Below are 11849 nucleotides of genomic sequence, written 5' to 3'. Positions count from 1 at the left end.
GGCTCGACCCAGCTCTTCTAGATCAGTTAAACCACGGGTGCCAATATTCACCCGTAAGACCCGTAAATTTTATGATTTCAGAAATTAATTTTGTTACCCATTAGTAATATAGTGTTATTATAGATTAGGTTCGAAAACAGTAGCAGAGCGTGGAGACCAGCAATCACTAGATCTACTATTTGAACCTATTGTCGAGGTGTGTTCCCTGTGTACTACTTGATTGTTTTATATGTTTTGAAATATGGTAAATTGAAAGCTATGGTTTAATGTTTTATTAATCCACCTATTTACTGGTGATGGTTTATGGAATATGACTGATATATGATTATTGGTTTTCATTGGTATATGATAATATTGAATATGGAATTATGGAAATTATGCTTACTGCATAAATAGTATTTTTGAAATACTGATTTTGGGTTGGATTGCATTACGGAGGTACAACTTTGATCAAGCTGGTAAACTTTATGGACCTAATGTGACTCTTGGTAGGCCCACGGGCCTCAAGATGCTTCATTAGGTTGGCTTCCTTTGCTGTGTGCTTAGGGTAAGCCCTATGGACTTACGGACTTAAGGATACAGGCCCGAAAGCCTATTCTTAGGTTGGCTACCTCTTTGCTGAGTGCTTAAGGTAAGCCCTATGGACGCAGTTCTTGGGAATTGCGGATGGTGTACAAGAGAAGGGTTTTAAATTACGAGTTTCAAAAGTTAAACTTCATTATGATTTGATGATGAAATTATGAACTATTACTCATTTACTGTATCTACTATGATTTTATTGTACTATTGGGACACACTGAGCCTAGCTCACTTTTCGAAAATGTTTTCCCTTTTCAGATATTGTTGGTTAGATACACCTGATTGAGCACTTGGAGGATCAACATATCTCTTGAAGTATATCATATTGTAATGTTTTAAATTTTAAGTTGAAACTATTTTGGTAACATGGCCTTTATTTTAAAGTATTGAATTTTATAATGATTTCTCCTTTGCTATTTATATTTGGGTTATCGTAAATTTGGATTTTTAAGACATGTTTAAATTAATTTGTTTTTCTTCATTATATTTATGAGATGTATTTTTATAGTATAAATTATTATAGTTTCATAAACGTCATTTATAATGTGATTTTACCATGATTGAATAATGGTTTCAGAACAATATCTTTAAGAATTATGAATGTGATTCACTAGACTTAGTCGAAACGCATAGACCGGGTCTAGGGGGTTACATGATGTGTTTTCACTGAGAGTTGAGCTCAAGAACGGGAGGTCTAACCAACTGAGCTATGAAAGCTGATGTTTTAATATCCAGATAATATAAATTATTTCTATATTAACAACCGAAAGGATAGATTCCTTGGCAGAAGACTGTTACTTTCAGGCTTTTGCACTAAATCCTAATGGCAACTTCTTATATATATATCGTGAGCTTAATTCTTACGAAGTGGATTTTGTCATTTCTTTGAAACCAAAAGAATAGATACATGTACGACAATGTATAGGCACACACCTCATCTTCTCGTGGGACCAACTACAGATAGAAATTCCATACCCATGGAGTTTTAAAGAATCAACATCATTCCTTTCCAATACACAATTTAACTTATAAGCTCTATATAGATCAATTCTCAAACCCCCTCCTTTCCCTTTCTTCCCTTTTACTCCAAAGGACGACAAGAAACGAAAAAGTCAAAAGAGAAAGGAAGTAAACACGAGCCTCTAGAGTCGAATGAGTATATGGGGCTATCCAAATTTCCGACATTCTTATGTTGCTGGCCATGGAAATTGTTGCTTCTCGACATACAAAGTACACGGTAGGTCAAACAGGAAATAGTCGAGAGAAAGCCCCATGGTTGTGGTGTTGCGGAAGACGGCTATCGGATAGAGCAAAATCGTAACTGATAATTTAAGAAAATAAAAATGAAGATAAAAAGAGACACAAAATTTACGTGGAAAACCCCTAAATAAAATAGGGTAAAAACCACGGGCAACGGTAGAAGAATTTCACTATGAGAAAATAGGAATTACAACCTCTCTCGATCTACCAAGGAGAAAACAATGATAATTCTCTCTCGATAAAAAAGAAAAAATAACTCTCAAGAAACTCTCTAAATTCTCTCTAGTATTGGAAGAAAGCTAGAATGCTTTGGGATGGTTTTGAAGCTAAATGAGCTAGGATATTTATAGTTGAAACCTAAGGACTAATTTGTAAATACCCTAAAATTTAGTGACTAAATTGAATTATCCCATTTTTTATATTTTCAACAAAAGGGGCCATGCACCTTTCGGTGCATTAATTTAGGCACCTTTCGGTGCTAGTCAACAATCTCCCACTTGAAGATTTGATTGGACAATCATATCTTCACACCATTCTTCTACCTTGTACCATCATGTTGCTTACGTTTCTGTCAGGCCACAAGAGGATCGACACCATCTAAATTTATCAGCGTTGATTGCCTTCGTCATGAAATCTGCTATATTGTCTTTGGTATGGATCTTCTGCATATCTACCGTCCCTTCTTCCACCTTTTCACGAATGAAATGGTATTGAACTCGTATGTGCTTTTTCCTTGAATGAAATGCTGGATTCCTTGCTAGATGCAAGGCACTTTGACTGTCACAAAACAGAGAGACAAACTCTTGATTGTGCCCAAGCTCCTCCAATATCATTTTCAACCAAATTGCTTCTTTACTGGCTTGTGTAGCTGCTACATATTCTGCCTCTGTTGTGGATGTAGCCACAACTGACTGTAATTTTGAAACCCAGCTTACAGCTTCACCAGCAACTTTGAACACATATCCTGTAGTAGATTTGCTTTTATCCAAATCTCCTGCATAGTCAGAATCGACATACCCATTTATTAGTAAGTTTGATCCTCCGTAACATAATGCAACATTTGAGGTCCCTTTGATGTATCTTAGGATCCTCTTTACAGTATTCCAATGCTCTTTGCCTGGATTTGCCATGTACCGACTAACCACTCCCACTGCTTGTGCAGTCTGGTCTTGTGCATATCATAGCGAACATTAAACTTCCCACTGCTGATGCATACGGTACTCGAGACATCTCCATCCTCTCTTCTTCACTGCTAGGACTCATACTGGAGGATAATTTGAAGTTAATAGGAAGAGGGGTAGAAATTGGCTTACAATCTTGAATGTTGAATCGTGACAAGATCTTCCTCAAGTAATTCTTTTGTGAAAACCAAATCTTCATATTACTTCTGTCTCGGTGAATTTGCATCCCTAGAATCTTGTTTGCTGATCCCAAGTCCTTCATTTCAAATTCCCTAGCCAGTTGTGCCTTTAATTCTTCAATATGATCTTTGTTGGGTCCTGCAACCAACATGTCATCCACATACAACAGCAATATAACAAAATCGTTATCACCAGACCTCTTGAAATAAGCACAAGGGTCTGCATTAAGTCTGTTGTATCCAAGGCACATAATGAAGGAATCAAATCTCTTATATCAATAGCACACATTGCCAAGACTATCGAACTGTTATTAGTCGAACCACAGAGAAAAATTTCATTGAAATCAATACCTTCTTTCTGAGCATATCCTTTGACCCAGTCTTGCACGATACTCTCCACTTGATCGTCACCATTTCGCTTGATTTTGAAAACCCATTTGTTACCAATTGGCTTCCTTCCTTGTGGTAGTGGCACAAGGTCCCATGTATTATTTTTATGAAGGGCTTCGATTTCTTCTTGCATAGCCATCATCCATAGTGAAGCATCTGAGCTGTTTATTGCCTCCTGGTATGTTAATGGCTCACCGTCCTCTGTTAAAAAGCATTATGCAATATTACCTTCTATAACATAATCTGAGTGCCAATTGGGACGTCTTCTCACACGATCTGATTGACGAGTTGTTGGAGCTTCAGAACTCTCTGGTTCTTGTTCATCATGTGCTGGTTCTACTTCAGAAGAATCTCCTTCTTCAAACTCTTTTTCCACATGTATCTGAGTAGTCTCTGACTTTTCAGCGCTATCATTGTCTTCTTTTCTTTGTAGTTTATCTTCTACAAAGATAACATCCCTGCTAATGATCACTTTACGGGCAGTGGGATCCCACAAGCGATACCCCTTTACTCCATCAGCATACCCCAAGAATTTGCATTTTCTGGATTTTGGATCCAGCTTTGAAATTTCTTGGGCGTTGTACATCACGTACACAATACTTCCAAATACATGGAGGTTTGAATAATCAACTGGTTTACCAGTCCACATCTCCATTGGTGTCTTCAGCTCTATTGCAGTTGATGGAGCTCGATTCACCAAATAACAGGCGGTATTGACTGCTTCTGCCCAGAATGATTTTTCTAGGCCTGCGTCCCTCAACATTGCTCTTGTTCTTTCTAACAAGGTTCTGTTCATCCGCTCTGCCACTTCATTTTGTTGAGGAGTGTTCGCCACTGTGAACTGTCTTTTGATGCCTTCTTTCCTGCAAAAGTCATCAAATTCTTTGCTTGTGTATTCTCCTCCATTATCTGTTCTGAAACACTTGATCTTATTTCCAGAATCAAGTTCCAGCCGTTCTTTGAAGTTTTTGAAAGTTGAAAACACGTCTGACTTCTTCTTAATAGGGTGCACCCAACATCTCCTGGAGTAGTCATCAATAAATGAGACAAAGTATTTTGCTCCACCTAGGGACGTTACTGGTGCTTGCCATACGTCAGAGTGAACCAATTCTAGAACACTTTTGCCTCTAGAATTTATGTGTTGAATTTCAACCGGTGCTGCTTACTTGTTATGCAATGCTCACACAAAGGAAGTGATACCTTTGTTAAGCCTGGAAGCAGCTTTTGCTCCACAAGGACTTTCATTCCTTGTTCTGACATGTGTCCAAGTTTCTTATGCCATAGCATTGCAGAATCTGAACTACATGAGGCAACAGAGGCTTCTGCTTCTAGCAATGTCTCTCCCTTCAGCATGTACAAGTTTGCAGCTATCTTTTCACCTTTCAGTACCACAAGCGCTCCACGGAACACCTTCATGATTCCTTTCCGTGTTTCAATCTTGCTAGAATTATTATCCAACAATCCGTAGGATAATAAATTTTTCTTTAGACCTTTCACGTGCCGCACATCTCGAACAACTTTAATTGTTCCATCATACATCTTCAATTTGATGGTTCCCACACCAACGATCTCTAAGGCATGATCATTGCAACTATACACAGATCCTCCTGAGACAGGTTCATAATGATGGAACCATTCTCTTCTTGAGGTCATGTGATATGTCGCTCCCAAATCATTGAGCCATATATTTGCAAATATTTTTCTGCCTTCCACGGTGGTTGACGCTTCACAACATAGAGCATCTCCATCATCTAAAGTGTTTGCGGTATTGCCTTGTGGATTAGAGTTTTTATTTAGACTCCAACAATCCTTCTTCAAGTGACCCTTCTTTCCACAGTAGTAGCACTTTAAATTCTTCTTGCTCCTCGACTTCGATCTACCATGTTTATGACTACTGCTTTGGCCACGTTCTGTTGATCTCCCTCTCATCGTTGTCAATGCTTCTGCTTGTTGCAGATTTACTTGTTTGTCTTCCTTGTTCTTGCGCCGATTTTTCTTCTTGTAGAACAGCAGCTGCAACGTCATCGAAGACTAGACTGGTGACATTACTGTTTGTCAAGTTGATGATGAGTTGATCGTATGAATCCGGTAGACTTTGAAGTAGAAGTTCAGCACGTTCTTGTTCTCCTATTTTACAGCTTAAGGATGTAAGCTGAGAAAATAAGGTGTTCAGTGTATTTAAGTGCTCCGTCACTGAAGTAGATTCTGGCATACGGAGAGTGTACAATTTCCTCTTAAGAAAAATTTTATTGTGCAGCGACGTGGCCTCGTACAATTTGATGAGATGATCCCATATCTCCTTAGCTGTCTTCTTCTCCTCGATGCTTGACAATACTTCATCTGCTAATGTTAGATGAAAGTTTGCCATAGCATTCCCGTCCATCTCGTTCCATTTGATGTCATCTGCGAAATCCACCGGCCTTTCATTGATAGCCGCTAGACACCCGTCTTTCCTTAGGATGGCCTTCATCTTCAATTTTCACAATGAGAAATTTCTCCCATTGAACTTTTCAATATCAAATTTCGTTGCCATTGCTTCGTTTACGGATAGCTCCCACTATTTCACTATCGTGAATAGTTCTCTGGAACCTTCAAAGAATGGGTAATAACTTCTTACTTTCTTATGTTGAAGGATCCACCTTTTGGTGGCAACCACAAAGACAATAAGCAGATATTACACACTCTAATCTAGCTCTGATACCAATTGTTGCGGAAGACGGCTATCGGATAGAGCAAAATCGTAACTAATAATTTGAGAAAATAAAAATGAAGATAAAAAGAGACACAAAATTTACGTGGAAAACCCCTAAATAAAATAGGGTAAAAACCACGGGCAACGGTAGAAGAATTTCACTATGAGAAAATAGGAATTACAACCTCTCTCGATCTACCAAGGAGAAAACAATGATAATTCTCTCTCGATAAAAAAGAAAAAACAACTCTCAAGAAACTCTCTAAATTCTCTCTAGTATTGGAAGAAAGCTAGAATGCTTTGGGATGGTTTTGAAGCTAAATGAGCTAGGATATTTATAGTTGAAACCTAAGGACTAATTTGTAAATACCCTAAAATTTAGTGACTAAATTGAATTATCCCATTTTTTATATTTTCAACAAAAGGGGCCATGCACCTTTCGGTGCATTAATTTAGGCACCTTTCGGTGCTAGTCAACATGTGGATCAAAAGAGTATCTCCTTGAGGATCAGAAGGACCAACATGACAAAGCACGTTATAACGAGCATCGTAGCACACATCACCTTGCCTCCTTATTTCTGTGTTCTCTCTGCCTACAACTCGAATCCATACAAGAATCAGAATGACCCCTTGAAAATATGTAAATGAAGATCATTCAATGGCAAAGACAAAAGACATTCTGTAGTTGTTTGAGGCCTTCTTCGACTGTAGTTGCAACATTCTGAATGTTGTAGTCTATCCGATCGACAATGGGAAACATCAAAGATGACCATTTGTCTCACCATCAGCCTTACCTGGACATTTTTCCTGACATTTGAATCCTCAGAAGGTCCAGTTGCAGAGAGTTTCTGCAATTTCTTCTCTGATTTCTTCAAGAGATTAGTTATCTCATGGGTAAGAGCCTCAATATTGCGTTGGTCTTCTTTACCATCACCAAATGAAGGCATTAAAGCCTTTGCATGAGCCTTTGCTAACTCTGCCAGTTTTGCTCGTGCTCGTTGCATATTTGCTGCTATTTCTTCAGACACATCTACCCAAGCTGGAGGTAGACCTACTGTAACTGCATTGGCACCCTTACTGCAACATATGGACAACCCCTTATTTTCCTACTACAGAGTTTTATGACCATTCAAAGATACAAATATATTTGAGCCCCACAAAATTCATTCTCCTTAACCGTGAGCCATAGGTAAGAATAACATATCTTCTTACTTATTGCAAAGTTGATTTATATTTGAGGCATGAAATTGCCTATTTATATATGTTTTCATTTGACATTTCGACGGGTGGTGATGCTTTCTTGTACTGCTTAAATTTAATGGGATAGAAGAATTCTTGCACGTATAGAATTTCATATCAGATATTATAGTCTATTTTTGCTTTATTTTCAATTCTTAGAAATGAATGTTAGAAAACTGCACCAGCAGCTATGTTATAAACCTTATCCTATTATCCATTAAAAAATGTTGTCCTTGTCTGGTTGTAAACTTTTGGCAGAAACTAAACACACATCACAAGCTTAGATGACTTTTGAGTTTTCTTTATGGTGAATTAAATTTGAATGGTATGAGTTGATTTGTTAAGCTAATAAAATTAATGAATAAGCTAATGATACAAATTAATGAAATCTGTCTAAATGGGTAATTTGGACAATAAATTTATAAAACCACCATAAATTTCACAAGAATGATTAGATGATTATTTTTATATCGTTGTGTTCGTATATCAATATAGTTTTTTTTTAAACAAACGGAGATCGATTTCGAATTGTATAATGAAATATATGAATTTTTTATCGATGATAGGTCAGAAAACATGGCAACAAATTATGCTCAAAATAAATTCTAGAAATTAGATTAGAAAATTTATTATAAATTATACAAGTTGAATTAGATGGAGTACTTTATATGGTTAGATTCGTATTCAAGTCTAGTTTCCAACGAAAGAAATAGAATTAAATTCTAGTTCACATATATATATATATATATATATATATGAACTCATAACTATTTGAACATGAACTTAAAAATAAAACCCAATTGTACCATATATCTACAATTCCTCATTGCAAAGCCTTGGTCTTTCATTGTACTGTATAAACTTAACCACCTCATAATCTTTGTAGCAGGGGCGGATGCACTAACTCCTAGAGATCAAATGCATCCAATTATTTAGAGAAAAAAGTAAAATTTAATATAATATATCAAAGAAAAATAGAAAAAATAAAAAATTTTGCACCCTATTATTTTTGAGAGAAAAAATTAAAATTTTAGAACCCATTAATAAATTTCTGGATCCGTCACTTCTTTGTAGCTCTTCCAAAATCATTCAAAATGTCTCAACTAAACAATTCTAGTATGAACTGTTTGCAGATATCAAACAGGTTCAACCACATTCATTTGTAAGAATCTCTTAGATGTCATTTCACCGGAAACTAATTACTTAACATTATAATTTTGCAATTCTGCGTGAGCCTAAACTATATCAATTCTACTTCAAATAAAAGGAGACTTATTCAGCTAAATTAAGCTAATTAATTAGGTTGAAATAAATTCACGCATGATAAGAAGAAAAAACAAGTATTAATCTCATTTGTTATTTTTTTTTATCATTCGAATCTCATATCGACAAATTAGTAGTAATTGCAAAAGGTTGAATTACCTTGAATTTCCAGGATCCTCGGTACTTAGAGGAGTATAAGAACGATTTGGATGGAACAATGAAGTACTAACCATCTCAATCACCGGTCCTCCGCCGGAGCTCTTCGTGGCAGAAATTGATGCCGACGAAATCGTCGGAATTCTCACACTCTTTAACGCTTCCCTAATTTCCTGAATAACAAAGTCCGATTCCTCGTCGCCATAGCTCTAAAACGAAAATATTAACTAAAAATCTAAATTAAAATCTAGAGCTAGATTCAGATTCAGATTTAGAATTTAGAGATCAAAAAATTGAGGTTTTCTCATGGCGGAGCTAGAAAAGGTCAAAAAAAGGATGGCACGCTACCGGAGACTGGCAATCGGCCATTAAAGGAGCAGCTGAACAGAGACGAACGGCCGACTCAAGAGCCGGTGAAGCTGAGGATCGTTCTTAAAAGCAAACCACCAGGAAAAACTGTAAAGAAGAAAAGATGTGATCGGCGTGGGGGATTATTTTTTAATTTTATTATGCTCGGGTTTTTCAGATTATAAGTGTGGTTAGTGTTGTTAATCGTATTTTGAATCTTTAATTAGGTCGGGTTCAGTTAGTAGGGTCGGTTCATAAGCTCCTCGACCCGATCAGGATCCACGTCATTACAGGTTAATTAGTTCCTTCAAGTTTGGGTAAACTACACTGGTGGTATCTAAACTTTTACAGTATTTGTGTTTTGTCTACTGAACTATAAAAAGAAGCAATTATATAACTGCACTCGTTTTTAACCATTAATTTGACTGTTAAATCTGAGACGGATGAGACTAGCTTTCTCTTTGTTGAGGTTCGTGGTTCTTCCTCCCAACAATATCTTCACAATTGTTTCATAAAATTTATTTGAACTTATCAAATCGAATAAGCATCATTTTCATCCTTTTGAACACAAATGAGACACCGAATCAAACGATCAAATAGAGGGGAAAGAACTTCGTCAATGAATGTAATCAGCATTGAGAACAAGAATATAGTATGGTAATCAAATGAGAATAGAGTACATTTTGTTCTCGATTTTGGTGAATTATAAGCATAAATCGAATTAAAAGGTAGATGTACTACTACATCAAAGACTAAAGACCTAAGCTCAACCATCAGAGTTGTCTCAAGAATTGTCAACAGTACATGCATGACAATATTCGAGTCCATTAAGGCATACGGCACTTGTCGAATATTAGTGATAGAAATCATGTGGCTAAGCCAACTCTGATGGTCCCTTAAAGGGTAGGATTAGCTGATCCCAAACTTTGTAAAATAAAAAACAGAACTTCTTTTTTCATGACCCGAGATTATTACAAGCCTTGCCTTCTGAATTATTTAGTACATTGCCACAAAGGCCCAAAGACTGTGCTGAGTCTAGATAATCTAATGAGTACTTGAAAGCGTTAATGATACCCATAAACTCAAAAAGCTCAAGGACCATTCTATAGTTTTATGACAATGGGAAAGAATTGATAATGAAGATGGGACAACGTTGAACCCTTTGCCCTAAAAGAATAACATTATCTATTTAAACTTTCAATTAATCCTGTTGATTGTAATAAAGGTTTCTTAGACTAACCATTGCATGCATATGATACATATGTATACATTCTATGTTTTGAGGGATGGATTGAAGGGGTAGGTGGAGGTAGTCGCATTTCTTTAAAAAAATTATATTTTTATATATTTTAGATATATTTTATTTATTTTTATGATAACATATTTTCATCTCTTAAAATTTTATAAGTATATCATCTAACATAAAACATTGTGTTTGTCCCTATCTATTAGTAATAAACAAATGAAGAGGTTATGTTAAGAAAATTTTGTGGTTTACTTAGACACATGGGGTGTATACGAAAGATCAACCAAGATGAAGAAACTTTGAAATTTGGTGATTGAACAGCATCATTTAGCACAATGTACCTTCCTCTTTACATTAATTTAATCTGGCTAGTTTATAACTAAAGCCTTCCATTTTTTTAATTGGTTTTGCCATGGAAGACGACAAAGCTCCATCTTTTGTCCTAAAAGGTAGTTGAAGGTGATCAGTTCTTAATGAATTATACATGAACATGGTGTTGGACACATGTCCTAATCAAGGATACTTTGTTGTAGGGTTATCTCACTATTTTTATATATATCCTTGCGATTATGATAAAAAGTTAATTTGAAATAAGATTTTAGACAGTTAAATTTCATTGAAGTTGAGAAATAGGATTCTTGCATCTTTAGAGACAGACAGACATGCTTAAGTTGGAAATTATGACAAAAAGTAGGGAATTATAAACATATATACATGTGTTCTCCTACAATGGTGCAAGACATGACTCAAGATGTGGTTCTTGTCTGAAAGTTTGTTTAAGATATAAAGAAATTTTATAATCTTGTTTGTTCCATAATTTACAGACCCACTAAGCTTGCCTCTTTCAATTTGAAAATGAATGATGTCCAAAATACAATTTAGATTAGGTTAATATAAAAATAATTGCTTAAACTATCCATTGAAAAATGTTTTAGCGTATAAAGAATTGTTCATTAAAAATATGTTTTTAATATTTTATCCGTTATATTTTTAGGTGTTTGGACTTTAATCGCCGTTAAAAATATTCGTAAAATGACATGTGTCACATTCTGATAATTTTGAAAATTTATTTAAAAATTTTAAAATATTTTTAATTAAAAAAACCCAAACAATCCATGCTCACCGTCCCCCTTCTCCCTTTCCCTTCCCCCTTCCATAGTAGTCGGCCAGTCATCATCGTCACAGTCACTGTTATCAATATCAACGCCGACCTCCGATCAAACTCCTGTTGACCTTTCGTCATAATCTGTCATCGTTTGCGTGGAAAAGTGTTCAAAGGTTAGTCAGACACCGCCACTGTTTTTCGTCGAATTCGG

At 36.0% G+C, this 11849-nt stretch overlaps 1 pseudogene; it reads right to left on the bottom strand.

Moving 5' to 3' along the window:
* Positions 1–6728: 6728 nt before the first annotated feature.
* Positions 6729–9159, bottom strand: LOC120153763 (annotated as a pseudogene).
* Positions 9160–11849: the final 2690 nt, after the last annotated feature.

This window comes from Hibiscus syriacus, unplaced genomic scaffold (assembly GCF_006381635.1).
Source record: "Hibiscus syriacus cultivar Baekdansim isolate YM2019G1 unplaced genomic scaffold, ASM638163v2 tig00111105_pilon, whole genome shotgun sequence".
Lineage (NCBI taxonomy): Eukaryota > Viridiplantae > Streptophyta > Magnoliopsida > Malvales > Malvaceae > Hibiscus > Hibiscus syriacus.
This window is presented reverse-complemented; position numbering and strand designations above follow the sequence as displayed.